At 35.1% G+C, this 22,444-nt stretch overlaps 1 long non-coding RNA gene across 1 annotated transcript in view; it reads right to left on the bottom strand.

Annotated features, from left to right (window-relative positions):
• Window positions 1–2,008: 2,008 nt before the first annotated feature.
• Window positions 2,009–22,444, bottom strand: part of LOC132662464 (uncharacterized) — a 65,461-nt gene continuing 45,025 nt past the window's right edge. The window contains exons 3-5 of the long non-coding RNA XR_009602596.2: window positions 11,676–11,724; window positions 6,159–6,427; window positions 2,009–2,244 (exon numbers count right to left, since the gene is read on the bottom strand). This is a non-coding gene — a long non-coding RNA (uncharacterized LOC132662464). The remainder of the gene's footprint in view (window positions 2,245–6,158; window positions 6,428–11,675; window positions 11,725–22,444) is intronic.

The raw sequence follows: 22,444 nt of genomic DNA, 5'->3' as shown, positions 1-22,444 counted from the left end.
TCTTTTTACTTTGCTTCGTCTAGCTGAAAGTTTACCAGTGTAATTTATGTATTCAAAAACTGGGTTTTAATTTCATTGATTTTGTATATTACTTCTGTTTTCTGTAATATTGATTTCAGCCCTCATATTCATTATTTTCCTACTTGCTTTAGGTATTACTAGCTCTTTTTCTTTCTTTCTGAAACTTTAGCTTAAATTATTGATATTAGATATTTCTCATTCTTTTAATATAGGTATTTATAGTAATGAATTTATCTTCATCTTTTACTTGATGTCTGATCAGAAACAAATTATTTAATACTTATATGTTAGCTATCGTTTTTGTATGTGCTATAAAAGTTACTTGAATTTACTTGATGTATGATCAGAAACAAATTATTTAATACTTATATGTTAGTTATCGTTTTTGTATGTGCTATAAAAGTTACTTGAATTATTAAAGAGCTAAAAATGTTATCTGACATTTGAAGAGTGTCCTGTGTGTGTTAGTTTCTAGTATTACTGTTATTTGGAGGGATCTGACAGGTAAGTTTGGGTAATATAATAAAAACAAATTGGTTGACATGATAGAAAAGTTTCAAAACTAGTCAAAGTTAATTGTTGACACACTAAAAGTACTATAGATTCAAATCTTGAGAAGACAATCTTCTCAACTCATCAATCAAATAAAAGGGATAGACTCCAGCCAGAACTTCTTTCTTACATTATCCAAATGATGTTCTTAAATTTAATGAGCATCGATAGCAGGAGACTTATTTCAATAATACATAGGAATTTCTAGAGGTCCTCAGCAGGAACCTGGAATAGATTACTGTAAACAAACTCAGTAAATGAAAATTTTTATTCTTTACAGATAGATGATTGATTTTGAAAACCAGCTAATTATTTCAGTTGCTCAATAAGGTAGGTAATGAGGGTCAGCAATGCTATTTATGGTTTTAAATGAAATGAGATAGAAACAAAAACAATTATTCGTTTTTCTTTTTACATGACTGAATGAATATACCTTGTAAAATGGAGTTTAAAAAAAATGTCTAGGAGATGTGTCAAGTCTTGGGAGGTAACTATTCGATTTTATCTGGGTTTGATGATTTGTTTAAACCAAAATCAAGCAAACCAACTAAAAAATCTTAACACTGCAATGAAACTGCTAAGTGTGAACACCATAGGTTTATGGGCTAATCCTTTAGAAATACACATTATACTGTTTGAGTTCTGTCTGATTGAAATCCTATTTGAATTCCATTCACAATCAATTATTATCGAGCTATTTTGTCTAGGCATCCTAAAGGTAACTAAATTCACACTGGGTTTATTGAAGTCTGAACTAAAAACAAACAAAAAAACAAAAAAGGAGTCCAGCCTGTAGAGATTGATGGTTGTTTCTGGATCCAGGGCAATCACAACAGTGGTAGCTACTTGGAGCTTCTGTTCAGGATTTGCCACACGTGGCTAAGAAGTAACTGCTTCTTATTTTCTCTTTCCTGATCAATCCCCTTCATCTACTAGTCTACATGCATGTTCTCTATGTGAGTTGTTATGGTTCATAGTTTCTGCCACTTATCTTTGGTTTTCTCCCTGCTCTTTCTTCATGATGCTTCTTCTGCTTCCATTCTTACTTACTGCTAAGTGCCATGATTTCTTTGATGTTTCTTAGTAAAAATATTCAAGAAAATAGCATCTGGTTGGATAAGTCATGTTTGTATGCCAAGTTTATAATAAATAGATCTTTGGTTATCCTAAGGTTTGACTAGTATTGAGTTCTGTGTCCTCAATTTATTTATTCTTCTAAGGCTAGATGTGGGAGTGAGATGCGATCCTGACTCTTGGGAAGCTTTCCAGCCATGGAGATGGTGAGTGGTTCAGGCACTCTGACTGTATCTACTACATTAAGTAGACTTGATACTACTTACCCAGCTGAATGCAATGAACCTTAGAAATTTTGTATGTGAAACATCCTTAGCCTAGTGGGTCTATTGATCTCTCCAAGTGTTATCTATTGCCCCAAAGAACAGTGACTAAAACATTAGCTTATAGATGTTTTTGATATCTTCCCCCATCTCATGTCCAGCTTCAGCACATGGTCAGCTTGACTTGTTTGAAATAAACACAAACCTCTTGAGCCAGTTTTCAAGGCAGCCCCCAGACAGGCCAGATAATTGGCAGAATAATTGCAAATCTTGACAAATGAGGTTGGTTCTGGTAGTGGGAATGAGGGTTGTTACTTTCATGGCTACCGACGAGCTGGTGAACGAAAGAGGGTATGGGGGTAAGTTAAAATAATACAAAATTTGTTGTTCTGAAAGAAAAATCAGATTTTTTTTTTTTTTGTAAGCGCTCCTTGGGTTGCTGTAAAATTGGTTAATCCAGAGTTCCAAAAAGGTTGATTCTGATAGTTAATACAAGTTCTTTGTTGCTTTTGTGGAGGAGAAGAATTTCTCACTCCTCTATCTTCACTGACATTACCTAAATATTAGAACAGTAATGACGAAACCATAAAATGACTGAATACAAATCTAATACCATTTTGATGTTTCTATTGTTGACTATTATGCAGACACTAACATGGTTTACCCAGTCCCCATTCTCTCCCATCTTCCCTGTGAGCAAAAGGTTTTTGTTGGAGGTAGCAATTTGCCCAGCTAAAAACTTGCTCTCTTTTACAGCTGGACCTAACAGCTTGACTCAGATCTAGACAATAAGACATGAGCAAGTCTTTTATAGAGATGTGGGAAATCATCTCCTTTTCTGAAAAGGAGCAGAATTAGTTGTCTCCCACATATAGCACATGTCCTCACTTTTTCCTGTATTGAATACGGATATGGTGGTTCCGGCGGAAACAGTCATGTTACAAGCATGAGACTAAATACAGGGGACCAAGGTTAAAAGCCAAAAATAGCAAAACTTTACAATAGAAAATCTTGAGTCTCTGATAGTATTACTGAGGAACTAAATCACTGATGCTAGTGGTAACACACCTCTTTGCTTCATACTGCATGAGGAAATGGTACCCTTATATTTAAAGACACTGGTGGTCAGGCTTTTTGTCACTTACAAATAAATACTTTTGTAATTGCTATGACCTATTTACTACTTATTTGAAAATCAAATATAAACCCATCAGTTTAATTTTCTCTTATTTTGTCTTTGGTGTCCTTGTGTTCTTGCACAACACTTGCCCTGAATCCAGTTACTCTGAGCTTAATGGAGATAAACAGAAAGGTGTCTGTATTCATTGAGCTCCTATTATGTGCCTAAGATCTAAAGCCAGCTTTCATCCATTTATCCAAGAAATTTTATGAAATATAGTGTTATTGCTGTTCACAGTTTGTAGATAGAATCTGAGGTTCAAAATTATGAGGTAGTTAGTCCCAGGTTATACACCCAATGAGTGTAAAATGTAGTTTTGAACTCAGATTTGTCTTGGTCCTACTTGTATTAATCACTGTGCCATATTGCTTCTAGAATTAATGATCCATTTTATTATACATGGTGAAAGGGACCAAAATGTAACTTAATGTGCAAGCCCTGATTTGCTCAGGATGGGTGGGGAGAAAGAAAGTAGGAAAGAACCTTTCTAACACAACATATATGTTCATTGCGTAGTCAAGTTCATTGTTTATGTATACTTCTGTAATTTTTCATGTAATAGTTTCTTGATACTCTCTCAGGACATAGCTATAAGTAAAGTGCCAAAAGTATCCCTAATGGAATTGGAAATGGCCAAGTAATGCATGTTTTAATTTTTTGGAAGACTACTTTAAGGAAAATACTAACAAGGGGTTAGGGGGCCAATTACTGGGCACTTGGCTAATTAGCTTTGTTGAAAACCGTGTGTTTGTTTGCCCTGAAAACTGATATTTGTGGAAACATTTGAACATAGCTACTGCAGTATTCAAATGTTCTTGAATGAGAGCTCGGTGCCCATACCTTCCTCTCCCCCAGGGCTTTGGCCTAATTTCAGGATTTTGTGACTAGAATCCAAGGCCAATCTGCATTTCAAAGAAATGTGCCAGTTCCACTCTTACAATTATGCAAATGACAATTTGATAATAAGAGGCCTTAAAAAAATGAGTTAATTGGCTTTCAATATATTCAGGAGAACTATCTCATATTTTTCATCTTTAATGAAAAGAGGAAATTCTTGGAAACCTCACAGCACTATTGTCTGTGCTTCTCATCATCTCTCCCCCGCCCCCACACACTCCTCTTTCTTTGAAAACATGTTTTCTTCTTTCATTATGAAATTGGCAATAGGCAGGCAAATAGTGAGCTGAGTATACACATCATTATTGTACACAATGCCAGCAGGCTTCAGAATAGTTTGTATTATACTCAAAGTGCAGTGAAACAGGAAAACACTTTTATAAGCAGAGTTACACCAATAGAACACTTAGAGAAGGGAGAGAGAGAAATAATTCGAATTCAGGGCATGAAAACAAACTTTTCTTGAATATTCGTCACCCCCTAAATCTTCAGCCCAATAGGAATAGATATATGCTGAATTTTGTCTGGTTTTTTTTGAGAACTGTGTTTGTTTAGAAATTTTTTGATGACATCTATAGTTTTTATTCCTGGGGTTAATCATACTCTTTAGTTCTGGTAAGAATGAATCAAATAATACAGGTTGTTTCTCATGTGTCATCACATTTGTCTCCAACTCTGTGATGTCAAGAAACTGTATTTATAAATGATTGAATATGAATATGTTTTTAGAATATGTTTAAATATTCCCTACATGTTATTCAACCAGAAAATGTTAAATAGGTCCCATTGACCTCAATGCTGCTTCTCTTTCGACTAGGGCAACACAGAATGTCCTAAAATGTATGAATATTGCAAATGCATTTTTTATGAACAGTAAGAAACAAGATAACCTACTAGAAATTGGATTATTTGTTCCTTGGTCAGATAAACATGTCAAGTTTGTTTGATCAGATATTCAAGAGGAAGACCTGTTTTCTATTACTTTTCACAAAGCAACAACAGCAGATTAAAACTAAATAAACAAAACTAAACTGAAAATCAATTACTATTAGCATTAAATTGTTTGGTGCTAACCAAAGATAGAGTAGGTATTAAAGACCCAGAGAAAATTAAAACTGGCCTGAGAGTTGTATAGGATTTAATCAGATAAAGTAGAAGAGGGAAGCCATTGTACCATAAAAGGGGATTCTTTATACTCAAGAGAGTAACTCCTAATTTTTTTTGACAGTGGAAATTTAGCACTTTACCTTGAATACTTACTGTTTGTGTGTATACTTAGCAGTGTGTGGAGAAATGTATGTGGCATTCAATTGATTTGGGTTTTACCTGCAGAGAAATGACTTGATGGTTGATAGTATAAATTCAAAGTCACAAATAAGTGTGCAAGTGGACAAAAACACAGGCTTGGACTTGAAGTGAGATGTGATGAGATTCAACTCTCAGGTTACCAAGGTTGGTTTCTCACTATGAGCAGATTGCTGGGTTTCTCAGCCCCTGTTTCTGTCATCTATAAAACAATAGTAAAGGTGTCCATAAAATACTATTGACACACACAAAAAATAAATATTCGAGATAAAGCGCTAAAGTTCTTTTGTACAGTCAATATATTAATATATAATTTGATACTTGTGCATGTTCAATAAGTGTCTGTTGTGTTTTTTTTTTCCATTTAAATGAGACTTTTCGAAAGAACAGCTCAAAATACATTTTGGGGGGTATTGAGCAATCTGCTCAGTAATGATTTGAGAAATTAAGAAAAATATTCAAGGATTAATAGCTTTTAGGGCACAAATGATATAGGGAATTCTAAGCTTGCTTCCTGGTGTTTATTGTTTCATGATAGCACCATCCAAGTGGTACTCTAAATGAAAAAGAATTATTATGACATGTATGTGTTGACATAACCCAGCCAAGAATTCCACCTGCTTTGCTTTCTGCCTTCCAGTGCTTGTTGATTTGGCTGTCTTGAAACCTAGTGTGCACGATAATGTTGCATCTCCAACCCTCCTTGAGCGCCAGGTTTACAAATAAACATGTTAGTATTGTAGCTATTTATTCTAGCTTTTTCCGTATGGTTTGGTTAGTTGTGCATAAGAAGGTTGCAAGTGAGGGAGGGTGGTACACTCTTCCTGATGCAGTGTGAACAGGATAGTGGCTGATGAGGCACTTACCTTTCATTGCACAAGTGTATACTGCATCTGAGTTAGATCTACTGAAGCTTCCAGGAAAACAGACTGTGAGGGACTCCCATCATGCTGTTCTTACAGCCCTCATCTGGAATTTTCCACACTGTAGTGTGAAAGCATGCCCAGCTGCCAGCAAGTGACCAGACAGAAACACAAGGCAGAGTCAAGGAACATCTTCTACTCTAGCAACACAGTGGGACTGCTGGAGGAAGGTCTGATTTCTTTGGTAAAATTCTGGGGGAGCTGCAGATACACTGTAGCACATTCAAGAGAAAATAGCTAGGGTTAGATTTATATCATCCAAGAAATCAGTGCAGGAATTTGGGAATAAGAATATTTAATCTAATCTACAACACTAATTCTTAGTTCAGGACCATAAGTATGAAAATTGCCTGCATATTTGTAAGCAGTATTAAATCAAAGAGAAATTAGAATTTGTTCTGTGTGGCCTCAGATTATAGGTAAATGTAATATTACTGGTTGAGAGGGAAGGCAATTCCAGTTTGAATCAAGAGAGAGCATTCTAATGTTTAGCATCATCCCAAATTAAATTGTGTAGCTATAAGAGACAGCATTCTCCTTCACTGGAGATGATAAAGATGATATAGGGGACATTTAGTCTTAGATGATATCATGATATCATCTTATAAAGATGATATAGAGGATATTTGGTCTTAGATGAGTATCCTCTTTTAAATGGAGTTATTAATTAACCAATGGATGATGAAGGTAGGACAATGCACGTACTCCACATGTTTCCACTTGCCTTGTAATAAATCCTCAGGATTAAGGATCATTTGACCCAACTTGTTATTGATTAGTCCATACATATTCTTAGTCCAATGAGATGTTGCATAGGCTCTGGGTGTTTGCCATAAGATACAAAGAGGATTTCAGATGAGAGCAAAATCTGCCCTGACGTCACTGATGTAGGTCAGTGAGAATATTAACACCACTCTCGTACTACTCACGTGAGACACACACTGCTGTGTTGTTTGGTTATCAGTCCTAGTAATAATGATGACTTATTATTGCAGAGAATATATATATGTGTTCCTCACTTTGAACCAACAAAAACATCTTGAGTGCATTCCCAAAAACAATTCTGAATCCATCCTTTCCTTCTTCTCACAATTTAGATTTCCATCCCTTAAACTAACTCTAATTTTATAATAGAGTTCTCTGGCTGCCTTCCTTACCTTCCATTGTGCCCAACTTGTTAGACTTTTCCCTGGGCAACCTTAAGGAGCTATCTAAATTCAAATATAATCCTTCAAAAAAACCTTCAACGGTTCCATATTTTCCGTAAAAGTAATTTTTAAACTTTTTATCTGAGGATTCATTTATTTTACATAAAGTTATTTGTGAAAGTCCACTATTTAACTAAATAATGATGTATTTCTGTGTCATTAAATATTTGTATATCATTATATGTTAACATTTGTTTATTATTTAACTAGTTACTAATTTATTTTTAAATCATTTTGATTTATATGTTTAAAAACTAGTTATTCTAGATAACAGTTGCCTGTTATCTATATTGATTTATTTCTCCCTTTAATTTAAATAAATACTATCTAAAAAACCTTGGTTGCCAGCCATTGTGAATCATATCCTCATTATAAGATGGGATATTGAAATGTGTTGTAATCATAAATCATTATGAATATAATACCCACACAATTTCTAAATCTGTGATGCTCAGATTGCTTGAGCCAGAAGTTGGAAAAAAAATAAAATGTCATTTTATTTTCAAAATTGAGGTATGAAATACTCATTTTCTTGAATCAATAAATTTTTCATTTAGAGGGAGTTCAATAGATTCTCAGCAATATATTCTTATTTTATATGTTGGATGTATCCAAGTATATCATATCATATAACACTTTTACATCTCCAAGAATATAATTTAGAAATTTTTAATCCTGTATTACTTATCCTTTAAGTTAATTCACTCAAAATTGTAAAAGTCAAATTGTTCAATATGCCCAAACTTTGTTTGAATTTTCTCATGGAATTCTGCATCTTTCATCAAGGTAGTATCTGTGCAACACTAAATCATCAAATCAAGCTTATTTAGCTTGTTAAAAATAGCGAAGTATGTAATTTGATATAATCATATTGTATTAGATTAAGTATTTCAATCATGGATTTTCTTTGTCATGAAAAAACGGTGATTTCTTGTCACATTAGAAAAATTTGTACCAGCACCTTCCGTCAGCACAGCCAATGAACTTCAGTATAACAACACACATTTGGCAAACCACTTCCTGTTTCATTAAAAATATATTTGGAGTGTCAGTAATTGAAACGTAATAAATTCACATTTATATGTCATTATTTAACATGGTTTTTTTGTTGTTGTTGTTAATCCTGCCATCACCTAAATCACCAATCCTTGTCTTTCTAACATTGCATGATCGTTGGAGCACATTTCAAAGCAGATTTACCAGGAGCCGGTACCCCTTTAATTTCCCGCCATTATTTGCACACCTTTAATACATTGGTCTTATATTTTTTTATTACTTAGTTTCTAGTGTATTAAAATTTATGTAAATACACGTGCATATTTTCTCTTGTTGTATAACTCTATCCAATGAAGAGATACAAAATATGTAAACTCTCATGCAAATAAACCAAAAACGTTTCGCAAAAATGAAATTCCCCAAACTATCTCATCAAATACATTAGATACACAAGTCATTTCACTTAGTTCTCTTTAAAAAGACACACACTTTTTATTTTTTGACCTGCCTCATTTTTCTTCATGGAAGCTGTAATTATGCTGCACGGTTGTCTACTTATATATTGTCTATTTCTCACTCTAGTGTGTAAGATTTTGTGTATTGCATTTTCTGCTGCATAGTTTCAATCTAGAAAAGAAAGCACTGTCCTCATAATAGGTGCTCAATAAGTGTATTTTTGAAAAAAAATTAATGAATATATATTCCTGTTTTCTTCTTTTAACTAAGTAATACTCATTGGACTTTAATAGTGGCTTCCTTATCTATTACACTTGTGAGTAATGTCAACACCATAAAGGCTAGTCAACATTTTTTCCTGAAGATGTATTTCTCTTCATTACATATGTGCATTTATATTATAAGATTAAATTTTCTTCGGATCATTATTCTTATAACACAGAGTAATTGAATTTAGGCTGAAAGCAACACGAATTATTTTATGCTCATTGTGTATTGTTTCAATCTAATGTAATTTGGCAAGGATCATATGATTTCTTTGCAAAATCACTGTAAAAGTTCACCTTGTAGATTTAGACAATATATATTGGAACAATAATTAAATCTACATAAAATAATTGTCTTAATCCTTTCATATATATATATTTGTGATGTTTTGTGATCACAACTAATATCAGGATGAAAATTTAAAAATGAATATCCAGTTCTGACTGCTTCTTATGTTAAGCAAATGCCTTAATTCCCCACGTTGATTTAGGGGTATTGTGCAAATTCCAACAATATCCTCTCATGGAAGTGGAATACATAACTCCTCTTTCATGGAGAACGTTTGATAAGACATTTACCAAAATCTCATAGAAGCAAACAGACTGGCAAATAAACTAGAATCATTCCCTCCAACAAAATATTCACAGAGTTCCTTCCTGTTGAGTTCTCCCTCTGTCCGGTTACATCAGGTATAAAAATAAAGGACACTTAAATTGTGGTTCGGTAAGGGATGCAAGCAAACTTGAGCCTAAAGTAAAACTAGTGATGGGGGATTCCCACATAATATGGCTAAGAAAATAGGTTACATTAAAACTCATGAAAATAGACATTATCTAGGTGAAGAAAATTAGGAAAAAAAAAAAGGGAATAGAGTTTACATGCAGAAGACGGGGGGTGGGGAATACCAGGACAAAAAATTAAATCCCCTAAGAAGAGTATAAAATTTCAGACACATAAAAATTGCTATCAGAAAATTTGTTGAAAATGTGAATTTGATATGGCAAGATCTCAAAAATATGAAGATAAAACAGCAGAGAAATAAAAATGGAGATTGCAGTACTAAAGAAACAAATTAATGGCCAAAATAAATCCATCAAAAACTATTGTATAACTTAGAACATCAATAAATCAGATAACTCATGTGACAATCAAGTTTCTTCTGCAGAAAAAAAGATTTTTTTAAATTAAAGGAAGAAAAAATTTAGAGTGACGGTAAGGGGAGTGAAAGATACAAGTGTCCAAAATGTTCCCACAGACATAGAATTAATAAAAATTAATATTAAAGAGATAAAAGAGACAAAAAAGATATCATGATTACAAAATGGTTTCCTGAGACAAAAATAGGAACTGTATGTTTAAAGGACCAACCACATGTTAGACAGAAAAAAAAAAAAGATCCAGAATGAAAAGACTAAGTCATACATTGTGACATTTTTATATGTTAAATACAAAATTAAAAAAAAAAAAAAAAAAGGAACTCAGTGGAAGAAGCCAGAGGCCAATACCTTAATATCTGAGAGAAAGTGCGGCCCCACTATATAGGTATTATAGTACCTACTACACTCAATTTAGGAGAAAGAACGTGATAAGTCAAGGACACCAGCTTCCACGAGCCATTCTTAATGGACGCTGACATTGGGAGGCTCTGGTTAAGTCAAAAGACAATAAAATAACGTTAAACATTTCGTTTGGAGAAATGGTTTACAAAAAAAATAGTGTGAGCACTTAACTCATTTACATACACACGTAAGAAAATAATATTGCTGAAGAATTATGTTAATAGAGGAAGATAGGGGCGCCTGGGTGGCTCAGTTGGTTAAGCGTCCGACTTCAGCTCAGGTCATGATCTCACGGTCCGTGAGTTCGAGCCCCGCGTCGGGCTCTGGGCTGATGGCTCAGAGCCTGGAGCCTGTTTCAGATTCTGTGTCTCCCTCTCTCTCTGCCCCTCCCCCGTTCATGCGCTGTCTCTCTCTGTCTCAAAAATAAATAAACGTTACCAAAAAAAAAAAATTAAAAAAAAAAAAAGAAAGAAAAAAATAGAGGAAAATATAAATGTCTAAATCTCCACATTTTATGGGAATAGAATAATTAACTCAACTACTGGAGACTTGTAGAAAGGAAGAGAGCAATGTCTCAATTTTTATAGCAAAGAGTTAAAACATTCTAATATTGAATCATGTCGTCAATTGAGACTTTTTTTTTTTTTCCGGTTGGGGGAGAGCACAAGCTGGGGAAGGACAGAGAGAGTGGGACAGAGGATCTGACGCCAGTTGTGTGTTGACAGGCTGACGGCAGTGAGGCTGCTGTGGAACTCGAACTCTCAAATTGTGAGATCATGACCTGAGCCAAAGTTGGGCTCAACCGACTGAGCTACCCAGGTGCCCCTGCAGCTTCTTTCAATCTTCTACAAAATCTTAAATTACAGAGTGGTCATTTGGAATATAATATCCTATTAGAAATAAGCAATTATCTAAATCTGTACTGTCCAGAACAGTACCACATGCAGCTGCTGAAAAGTTGATCTGAGACTGACCTGAAATGAGATGTCTTCCAGGCATAAAATCCACACTAGATTTTGAAGACTTTGTGAAAAAAATAATAAGAAATATCTCAGTGAATATTTTTATATTGATATGGTATTGACATGATAGTATTTTGGATATACTGAGTTACATACAATACATATTAAAATTAATTTCACCTTTAATTTTTTATACTGTTAAATGTGACTACTAGAAAATCTAATACTACATATATTTCTCACATGATATTTCTATTGGACAGCACTACCTTAACATTTGATTTACTTTATATTTGTAATACCTGATAGGCAGTACTTTTTAGGTAATTATCTTGGATATATTGTATATGTGTATGTATATGTAGAAATCCTATATTCTCTAATTGCATATAAAAGTTAAAAGCTAATTTAGTTTGATAGATAGATACTCTATGGAATTCAATTCATTTGAACTTGCTTCTTTGTAAGAGCAGTAGCAATTAACCATGGAAGAAATATATATTTTGTTTTGCTTTGTATTTTGAGTTTTTGCCACCTTTGTTTCAATTACACACTGTTATAATTAAGCCCTTGAATTCAGTTATTGTCAACAGGGACCCTAATCATAAACGAAGACAGTGATGTTTGGTTAATTACATGCAGGTGGTTAGAATTCCAATTATCCTTGGTTATAGTTACCTGGAGTCCCAGAAAGAGGCATTTGGGAAGTGACAGTATGTGTATGTTTGGATATAATGATATCAATATTATAGCTTTTCTCTTTTATAGTTTTCTCAATAATTAGAGTCACAGAGACTATTCAGGATTATGATCTGGAAATGAACTTAGAGTGAGAGATCGCAAGGTAATGTTGAACATTTAGGTCCTGGAGACCATAATCTCCTGAGACTGGAGGTGCTGAAGAGGGCATTATAAGAAGTAATAGCATAAAAACTGGTAAAGCGAAAGGTAAAATTTTAGACAGATCATAAGACGATGAGTGCAGAGTCGAGTGTTCTCTTCCCAGGTTTGTGTGCCATGTGGGGAATTCTAAGAAACATGCATAACCTGCAGTGTCAAAAGGAAAGATTCAATGTTTAAAACTTAGTGACTAGTGTAGCTTCTTCTAAAGCACTTTCATTTTTGCCTTGTAACTTTTAAAAATGTTTTATCTCATTCTTAGTATTCTCAGAGGCAAAGTTCTGAATCTATATTTTTTAGTATTTCCGGGTCTTCAGGAATCCTCTAGTTTAGCTATTTGTGTGATATAAGCATTAGTTAGAAATTACACCCCAGTCTGGAAGGCTAAATGGTTTGCTCACACCCACATACAGGAGGAGCAGAGCTGAGATTTGAGCAAAGGTTTGTGAGATTTCAAAGCCCACACTCATTTTAAGTCATAAAGGCAAATACCTAAGAACTCATTATAATTTTTAATGTTTATTTTTATTTTTGAGACAGAGAGAGAGAGAGAAAGTGTAGGGGGGTGGGCAGAGTGAGGGAGACAGAGGATCTAAAGCTGGCTCTGCGCTGACCGCAGAGAGCCCGATGCAAGGCTCAAACTCACAAGATGTGATATCAGGACCTGAGCCAAAGTCTGACACTTAACCACCCGAGCCGCTCAGAAACTCCTGTCATGATTTTTTTAAAGTTTCTGTTTCAGACTTTAAATAATTCACGTCAAATGAGAATGATAAACCCATCAATACCAGAAACACATTATTGCAACACAGGTGTCCTACTCTGGAAGGACAACAAGCACATGTCATACCTATTTGTGATCAGGTAAATATCATGATGCCCAAATTCTTCAACTGTCTTCAAAATAAAGTCCAAGTGTGATTTTGGACCTGCTTTCTTCTATCACTATCTACCTCATACTGTAGTTCCATACATGCTGAGTGTCTTGTGCTTACTTAAACAAGCCATGATTTCACTGACATTTTCTCTTTCCTAGGGTGAAAACACTCCATACATGTTCTACCAACTCTTGGTGTGGTTGACTTCTACTTAGCTTTCATTTTTGTTTCTTCCTGAGATAGTCACCCCTTCTCTGTGGTAATATTTCATATACACCCCTATTATACCACACTGTATACCATACTATACTGTACTCTAGTTTTCTGTCCACTTCTCTGCCTTTCACAGTATAATTTGCATAGCTGAAAACCAGGAGCTTCCTTTAATAACAATTGTAGTCAACGTTGATTAGGGCCTGGCATATAGCATGTATTATACACACATACAGGGACTTAATGAATTAATCCTAAATGAACAGTTTAAATGAATTTTCCTAAAAGAAAACAAAAACCCTCTCTATTAATGTTTCCACTATGTTTTAGACTACATGTCTTCCAAGTCTAATCACTCACAGTGACATCTGATTCACTCATCTGCTTTATTCACCTTAAACAGTAGTGTTCTGTTAAATGTTGTTGTTATTGTTGCTTATTACCCTGGCCTCTATTCCTGTTTACTTTTTCAGAGAATGCTTAGGTTACACTATTAGCTTTATTACTGTTTTTTTTCCACTTCAGGCTTTTCCCTTTATTATCAATACTGAGGAGTTAATGCAGAGAATAATTTTTTAGATTACAGATGGGACAGCTGAGCTCCAAAGACTAAACTGGACTTTTTCACAGACATGTTGGACCATGTTATTCTGGTCCAGAAAGCCTTGATGGAGCCAATTCACTTTGGGTTGCTTTCACCCCCACCCCGCCAAAAGCCCTAGGAGCACAAATGAACTAGAAGGAACTTATCAGGGCCTTTGCCTCAGCTTCAAATAGTTTCAGTCTCTGAAAGTGGATGAAGATGATCTTTCACTAAAAGTATTGATAGAAGTAGACAAATTCTACCTGGAGGACAAAAATGTTACCTTAGGGCTCAAAGTTCTACAAACAGTCACTACAAATGTAATGACCTGCACAAAGTAAAACATATCCATGCAGATGAGAAGATAATACCATCTGAATGAAAACCGACATGAAAAGAAAGATCTGACCCATAGGGGTTACTGATAGTAGAATTACCAGGTACAGATTTGCACATGCTCATTAGTTCCTGATTGAAATAATAATAGTACTGTTGGACCACAGGTGAATTGGTGAGATGTTATTTTAGTTATGAAAGGTGACTTCTGATCCCAGAATGGAGTAAACCAAGTAAATATCTAAAAGTAGAATATTCTAGATCCTAGAATTTAGATATGCAAGGCCCTTAAGTGAGAAAACCAAAAGGGGTGGAGTTCTCTTAAAATCAGTAAGAAGGCTAGTGTGGCTGCATCAGAGTGAATGAGGAGGAGGTCTCGCAGACATAGTCAGGGGGCAGGTCATGCAAGGCTTTATAGGACACAGTAAAGAGTACTGGGTTTCTTCTCAATGTGAGGAGAATCTTACAAAAGGCATGGAACCCAATCTTCCTTGAATTTTTTAAAAGAATATTATATGTGGAGAAAGACTATAGAGCTGGAGTCCTCAACCTAAGAACCATCGGCATTTTGAGGCAGGTAAATTGTTGTTGTACAGGGCTATCCTTTGCACTGTAGGGTGTTTAGCCTTTGCCCAGTAGATACTAATAACACCCTTTAAGTTGTGACAACCAAAACTGTCCACAGACTCTGCCAAATTCCCTTGGCAAGATGGAGAGCACAGTAACCCCCAGCTGAGATACACCTGCTCTAGAGGTCAAGATTGGAGGCAAGGAGATGAGTGAGAAGGCTGTTTCAGTAGTGTCAGAAAGATGGTGGCCTATTATAAGAGAGTAGTGTTAGAGATAATGTAAATGGTTAGATTGAGATATATTCTGAAGGTAGAGGGGACAGGTCACGATGTTACTGAATGTGGAATAGGAGAAAGAGAAAAGTTTTGGAGTGGAGTTAGGGATCTTAAATTTTTATTCTGCTATAGACCCCTTGGTCAGTTGGATGAAGCCTATAGACCTTTCTCAGAATATTATTCAATGAATATACTATACACTATTAAAAACAAAATAAAATATACTAAAATGAATTTGCAGTATTGTGATTTGTAAGAAATATGTATTTCATGCTGATGACCAAATGTATATTTGGTATATATTTGGCCTTCCTTCATGGTTCCTGGCTCACAGCTCCATAACCCTTGAAATCTCCTAAGTGATAAGAGCAATGGGAGCATCTTTTGTCATAATATTTAATCCTGCCCTCAGTTCCTGAAATCTGACTCTGGACCATAGGGTAAAATGGATATCTTGTCATTCATAAGCCCCTTTCCACCACAATTGGGTTAATGTTAATGAGGTGACTTTCGGAAAGCACCTGAGGAAGGGGATTGGTTGCCAGAGGAACCCACCTAACATAGAGGAGGGAAACTTTTAGTCCCACTCCCTGATTTCCTGGGAGGGGAGAGGGACTGGAGGTGAAATCATTCATCAGTGGCCAGTTATTTAATAAATCATGCCTATGCAATGTAGCCTCCATAAAAAACCAAAATGACTGGATTCAGAGAGCTTCCAGGTTGGTGAACATGTGGACATTCAGGGAGAGTGGCTCAGAGGGAGCACGGAAGCTCTGCACCCTTTCCCCATACCTGGCTCTACACATCTCTTCCATCTGGCTGTTCTTGCATTATGACCTAGTGAGTAAGATGTTCCTGGGGCGCCTGGGTGGCGCAGTCGGTTAAGCGTCCGACTTCAGCCAGGTCACGATCTCGCGGTCTGTGAGTTCGAGCCCCGCGTCAGGCTCTGGGCTGATGGCTCGGAGCCTGGAGCCTGTTTCTGATTCTGTGTCTCCCTCTCTGTCTGCCCCTCCCCCGTTCATGCTCTGTCTCTCTCTGTCCCAAAAATAAATAAAAAACGTTGAAAAAAAAAAATTAAAAAAAAAAAAAAAAAAAAAAAAAAGATGTTCCTCTGAGTTTCCACTCCAGCAAATTAATTGAACCCAAGGAGGAGGAAGTTCCCAGACCTCTAAATTAATTCTTGATTTTGGCTCAGGTCATGATCTCTTGGCTCCTTAGATCAAGCCCCACGTCAAGCTCTGTGTGGACAGTGCAGAGCCTGCTTGGGATTCTCTGTCTCCCTCGCTCTCTGCCCCTACCCCCCCCAAAAAATTAATGAACTTTGAAAAAATTAAACCTATTTCCTAGTAATTTCTACACTGTTTTATGTTATAGAAGCAAATTCTACATTCTTTTATGCTCTGACAATAAAACATTTTCCCCCCATAGATTATACTGTCATTGTTTTTCTCAGACATGTTTTATTTTTTATAAACACATATTTTAACTAACACATTGAATTCATAGCCCTCGACTGAGAAAAATATGAATCTGATACAGTACAGATTTTGATCTCTAAGTCATTATTTTTATTTGCTATAAAACAGCAAAAAATTGACTTCATTCTTTTCAGACTTTTGAATTATACTAAAAAATACAATATTCTTTGTTACCTTAAGCTTTTGGCAATTCTCACCAATCTGTAGGCAATATTGAATACTGAATCCCAGGAAAATTTCAACTTGAGCTACCCTGCTTCATTGTCAAGTGATTGCCTATTAGGAGAAAAATCTAACAGACGTTGGCATGTGAATTTAAATGAAACCTCCTGATGGTTGTTGCAACTTAGAAGCAACACCTGCTGCCCTTTTAAAATAATTTGCATCCTTTCTTGGGTTTCTGTGGGTCCTGTTCAATGAGCCAGAGACAGATGCTTCTGTTAGCCCCAGAGCTCCTTTTCTATTGCCTCATTTGATTCTCCCCTTGAAGTAAGACCAAACATGATTCTGGTGTTGGGGTTAAGGTTTGAAAAATTTATCAGTGAATTTAGAGTGAATACTCTGGACCGGCAAACTCACCAGATAGGACTGTGTCTTAGAATCGTAAGTCCTGCTCTTTCACTTCAGCAATTTTCTCTCTTTAAGATCAAATCATCCTCTCTGATAAAATGAGATATTCGCATGATTTATAAACAATCCAGCGCTGAGCAAATCATAAGCTTGATCACAGATAATCATTTTGTCTGGGCAGTGGGGAATGCTTATTAAAACAGAACCTGAATTAAAACTGTCCTGGTTTTGAGTCTTCCAGCTGATCTTGAATAAAATACCTTGCCAGTTAAAGTCAATTATTTTCAGAGCACCTGGGTGGTTTAGCTGGTTAAGTGTACGGCTCTTGATTTTGGCTCAGGTCACGATCTCACATTTCATGAGATTGAGCCCCCGCTGGGTTTTGTGCTGGCAGTGTGGAGCCTGCTTGGAATTCTCCCTCACCCACTCTCTCTACCTCTCCCCCACTCATGAGCACGCTATCTCTCAAAATAAATAAATAAACTTAAAAAAAATAAAATGAAATAAATTATTTTCATGTTCAGAATGTGGATACCTCCATTATATCATATATAAGGGTAAATATAAAAAGAATAATGCTTGGCACACTGGAAAATCCTATTAATAATCACATTATTAATTACTTAAATAAAAGTTATGTCTCCAATCTTGTTAAAGCTTAAAACACTATATTAGAATTTATTATAAAAATTTCAATTTACTTACACATTCTTAATTCACGAGCTTAATTTCAAAGGAAATTGAGACAGGTATCTTAACTGACCTCAACAGATGCTGCTTTCACCATAGGAACACTTTTAATCAGTATACGGGAGAGGTGGTTTTTATGTTTGTTATTGTTCCTGTTTGTTTCATACAGAGCAATCGAAGAAGAGCTCATTTCCTGAATATTAGATGCACCTTGTTAAAATTTTGTTTGCAAATCTTTGACAGCATTAAAGGTCATTAGTGTTACTAATTGTAAGACATCACAGGAATGGATATGATCAGGAGAATAAATGAATGAGGAATGATACTCTGATTCAGCTTTTTTTTTTTAATTTTTTTTTACATTTTATTTATTTTTGAAAGACAGAAAGAGACTGAGCACAAGCAGGGGAGGGGCGGAGAGAGAGGGAGACACAGAATCGGAAGCAGGCTCCAGGCTCCGAGCTGTCAGCACAGAGCCCGACGCGGGGCTCGAACCCACAAACCGCGAGATCATGACCTGAGCCAAAGTCAGACACTCAACCGACTGAGCCACCCAGGCGCCCCTTGATTCAGCTTTTAAAAAAATGGAAGAGCATAGGAGATGTTTGCTTTGCTTTAGTTAGCAGAAACACACACACAAGCATACACACACACATTCACACATATATTTAGTTCTATATGTACGGTGTTTATTAAGAGACAAAATATGTTGTAAAGAAATGGACTCTTGAGCAGACTAGAGTGTGAACTTGTATTTGTAATCAAAAGATGTCTCTGGTGGTGCGTGATGTATTAAATGTGCAATTCGGTTTGGGGAAGTACTGAACTCATTCATACACTCAGGAAATGCTAGGAAGAAATTATATTGTTATATTTTCTGACCTACATAATAAGCCCCAACATATTCTCGCTCACTGCGACAAAACTTCTGAAGTCTTGGGTCAGTTAGAGAGTTATCAAATTTACCAGCAAGGTTGTATGGCGAAATGAGGCTCCTCAAGAGAAATGCAATAATAATTATGACAGTTAAGTGTAAATCATACTTTATTTTTATGAATTTAGTGGCTATTATTTCATGAAAAATGAAATGATTTTGCTAATTTCTCTCTTAAAGCAGAAGAATTAATATGTATTATACAGCTACCAGGTGCATTTAGCATAGGCATTTTCTTTTAATTTTCCAAATACACAGGTATTGCTAAATGGTGCTAACTAAATGAGTTGCTCAAGATCAAATAATGAGAAATTCATAGAATCATGGCTTATATATTTATTCATTTCTCCAGCTTGATTGCCATGTAATTGACAAATAAAATTGTATATATTTAAAGTATACAATGTGATGATTTGGTATATGTATTCATTGTTAAATGATTACAGAAATCAAGTTAACGAACATGTCCATTGACTCACATAGATCTATTTCTCCCCCACTTTGATGAGAATATTTAAGACTTACTCTTTTAGAAAATTTCAGGTATAAAACACAGTATTACTAAATTTAATTATCATGATGTATTACATCCTCAGAACTTATTCATCCTATAACTGAAAGTTATGACCTTTGATCAACATGTCCCCATTTCCCCTCCCCCTAAACCCCTGGCAATAACAATTCTTTTTTTGATGAGTTTGTTTGTTTTTGTGAGCTTATTTAGGCTATTTCTGTATCTTAGTTATTGTGAATAATGCTTCAATGAACATTAATGTGCATATATCTATGCAATATATTTATCCAGAAGGGGGATTGCTGGATTCTTGGTTGTTCTATTTTTAATTTCTCAAGGAATACTGTTTTCTATCATGGCTGTACCAATTTACATTCCCACCAATAATGAGCAATAATTCCCTTTTCTCAACATCCTCACCAACATTTGTTATCTATTGTTTTGGTAATAGCCATCCTAAGAAGTAAGAGGTAGTTTTGACTTGCAATTCCCTGGTGATTATTGATGTTTAGCACCTTTTCATGTACCTGTTAGCTATTAGTATATCTTCTTGAGAGAAAAGACTATTCATACAATTTCCTGATGTTTAAATGGGATTATTATTTTTTTTTTTTTTGCTATTGAGTTGTATGTGTTCCTTATATTTTAGACATTAAGTCCTTATGGTTTATACATATTTTCCTTATTGATTTTTGGCCTAGATGAAATATATTGTTGAAGTAGGGTATGGAAGTCTCCTACCACTGTTGAATTGCTCTCTATATCCTCTTCATTTCTGTTCATATTTTCTTGGTAAATATGGCAACCCAATGTTGGATGCATATATATTTATAATTGTTGTATCCTCTTAATGAATTGGCTCTTTTATCATTATACAATGACTTTCATTGTTATAATTATTGAGTGACAGTCTATTTTGTCTGATGTAAGTATAGCTACCTCTGTTCTCTTTTAGTTTTCCCTTCATTTTCATCCAATGTGTGTTCTTAAAGCTGAAGTGAATCTCTTAGAGATGGCATATGATTAGGTCTTTTTAAAAACCCATTTAGCCACTCTATGTTTTTTCATAGGATAACTTAATCTATCACATTTAAAATAATTATTGATAGGTAAGGACTTACTATTACCATCTTATTGTTTTGGGGATGATTTTAGTTCCATTGCTCCTTTCTTCTTCTTTTACTATCTTCCTTTGTGATTTGATGATTTACTCTAGTAGTATGCTGTTATTACTCTAGCTTTTCTGTATCTACTGTAGGTTTTTGCCCTGTGGGTAACATGTAGCTTGTGTAAAACATCTTCATTATAACAATCTATTTTAAGCTTAGAACTTTAATCACATAGAAAAACTCTATATATAAAATATATATAAAATATATATATAAATATATATAAAAATATATATATATACAAAGTACTACATTACTTTGTAGGGTAAAGCATTCTTTTTCACCCGGTGCTCATCACAAGTGCCCTTCTTAATACTTATCCTCCATGTAGCCCATCTTCCACCCACCTCCCTCCATCAACACTCAGTTTGTTCTCTTTCATTATGAGTCTCTTGTGGTTTGTTTTAGGGTAAAGCATTCTTGACTTTTGGCACTTTGAATATATCATTACACTCTCTTCTGGCATGTAAGGTTTCAGCTAGGAAATTTGCTATAGTAGTTTTATGGGAGTTCCCTTGCATGACCTCAGTTTCTTTTTCCTTGCTGCTTTCAAAGTTCTCTCTATATCTTTGTCTTTTGATAGTTTTATTACAATGTGTCTTAGTGAAGTCCTCTTTGGGTTGTATCTGTATGGGGACTTATGAACCTCATGTACACACTGCACTCACAGCAGGAAAGAAGTACTTAAAAAACAACATACTAAAAATAATTTATAGCGATCATACCCACAAACATATATAAAAAAAATTCTCTCACTTTTAAAAGCAGCCAGGTTTTGTCTGTCATTGTATCCTGATCTGTACACATTTATTTGTAGACCACTGGTCTGAATCTTTCTTTCAGGGAAAATCATCAGCATAGTCATTTAGAAACTCTGAAGCTGTGCTTGAGGGGCCCTATTTTCCTCTCTGTTTCCTTGGGAATTTCTTGTCTTTTGTTTCCACAAATGCCAAAGCAGCTTTAGATGCCAGTCTAGCTTCCCTCCATCTTTGGTCACCCTCCTGAGGGATGGTCTGCACCAAAGTGTCTCTGCTTTGAATCTACATCCTGCCTTTTCTGATGTCTGTTTTGTGCAAGTAGACTCTATTTCTCCTTTAAGTTCATATGTTATGCTGACTGTTTTCTCTCAGGATGTAAGCATATATGTGTTTTACTTTTCCTCAGGTTAAATAAACAGACCTTCCCATGAACTTATGTTTAGTTTATTTGCTTCAAAGTCAAGCTCCTGGGTTCTGGGATGCTTTTGATATATATAAATATATGTGTTTATCACGCAAAATCCGCACTTAAATTAACCTCACATGAGCTTCTACTAGTATTTTCAGTATGAAAAATTTTTATTAAAAAAAATCATTAAGCTTCTAATTGCTAAATTCATTGGATCTTTTGCTTTTTCCTTCAATTCTAATACATCTGACACTACTGAGCACCCTGCACTTTGAGATACTTTATGAAGAGTTACACATTATAAATTAGCCTTTTACTGAAGGGGAAATAATTTACACAATGACTATATATAAGCACATTGTTGTATGATTTGTTCCTCAGAATATCTCCCTGGTATTGAATTATTAGGTCTCTTTGGAACTACTGACTAATACATTCTTGAAAAGCATTCGCCCTCATCATGTTTCTATCACTTTTCAATCCTGAAGTCCTAGGTTTGGTCCA

The sequence above is a fragment of the Panthera onca genome, chromosome D1 (assembly GCF_046562875.1).
Source record: "Panthera onca isolate mPanOnc1 chromosome D1, mPanOnc1 haplotype 2, whole genome shotgun sequence".
Classification (NCBI taxonomy): domain Eukaryota; kingdom Metazoa; phylum Chordata; class Mammalia; order Carnivora; family Felidae; genus Panthera; species Panthera onca.
This window is presented reverse-complemented; position numbering and strand designations above follow the sequence as displayed.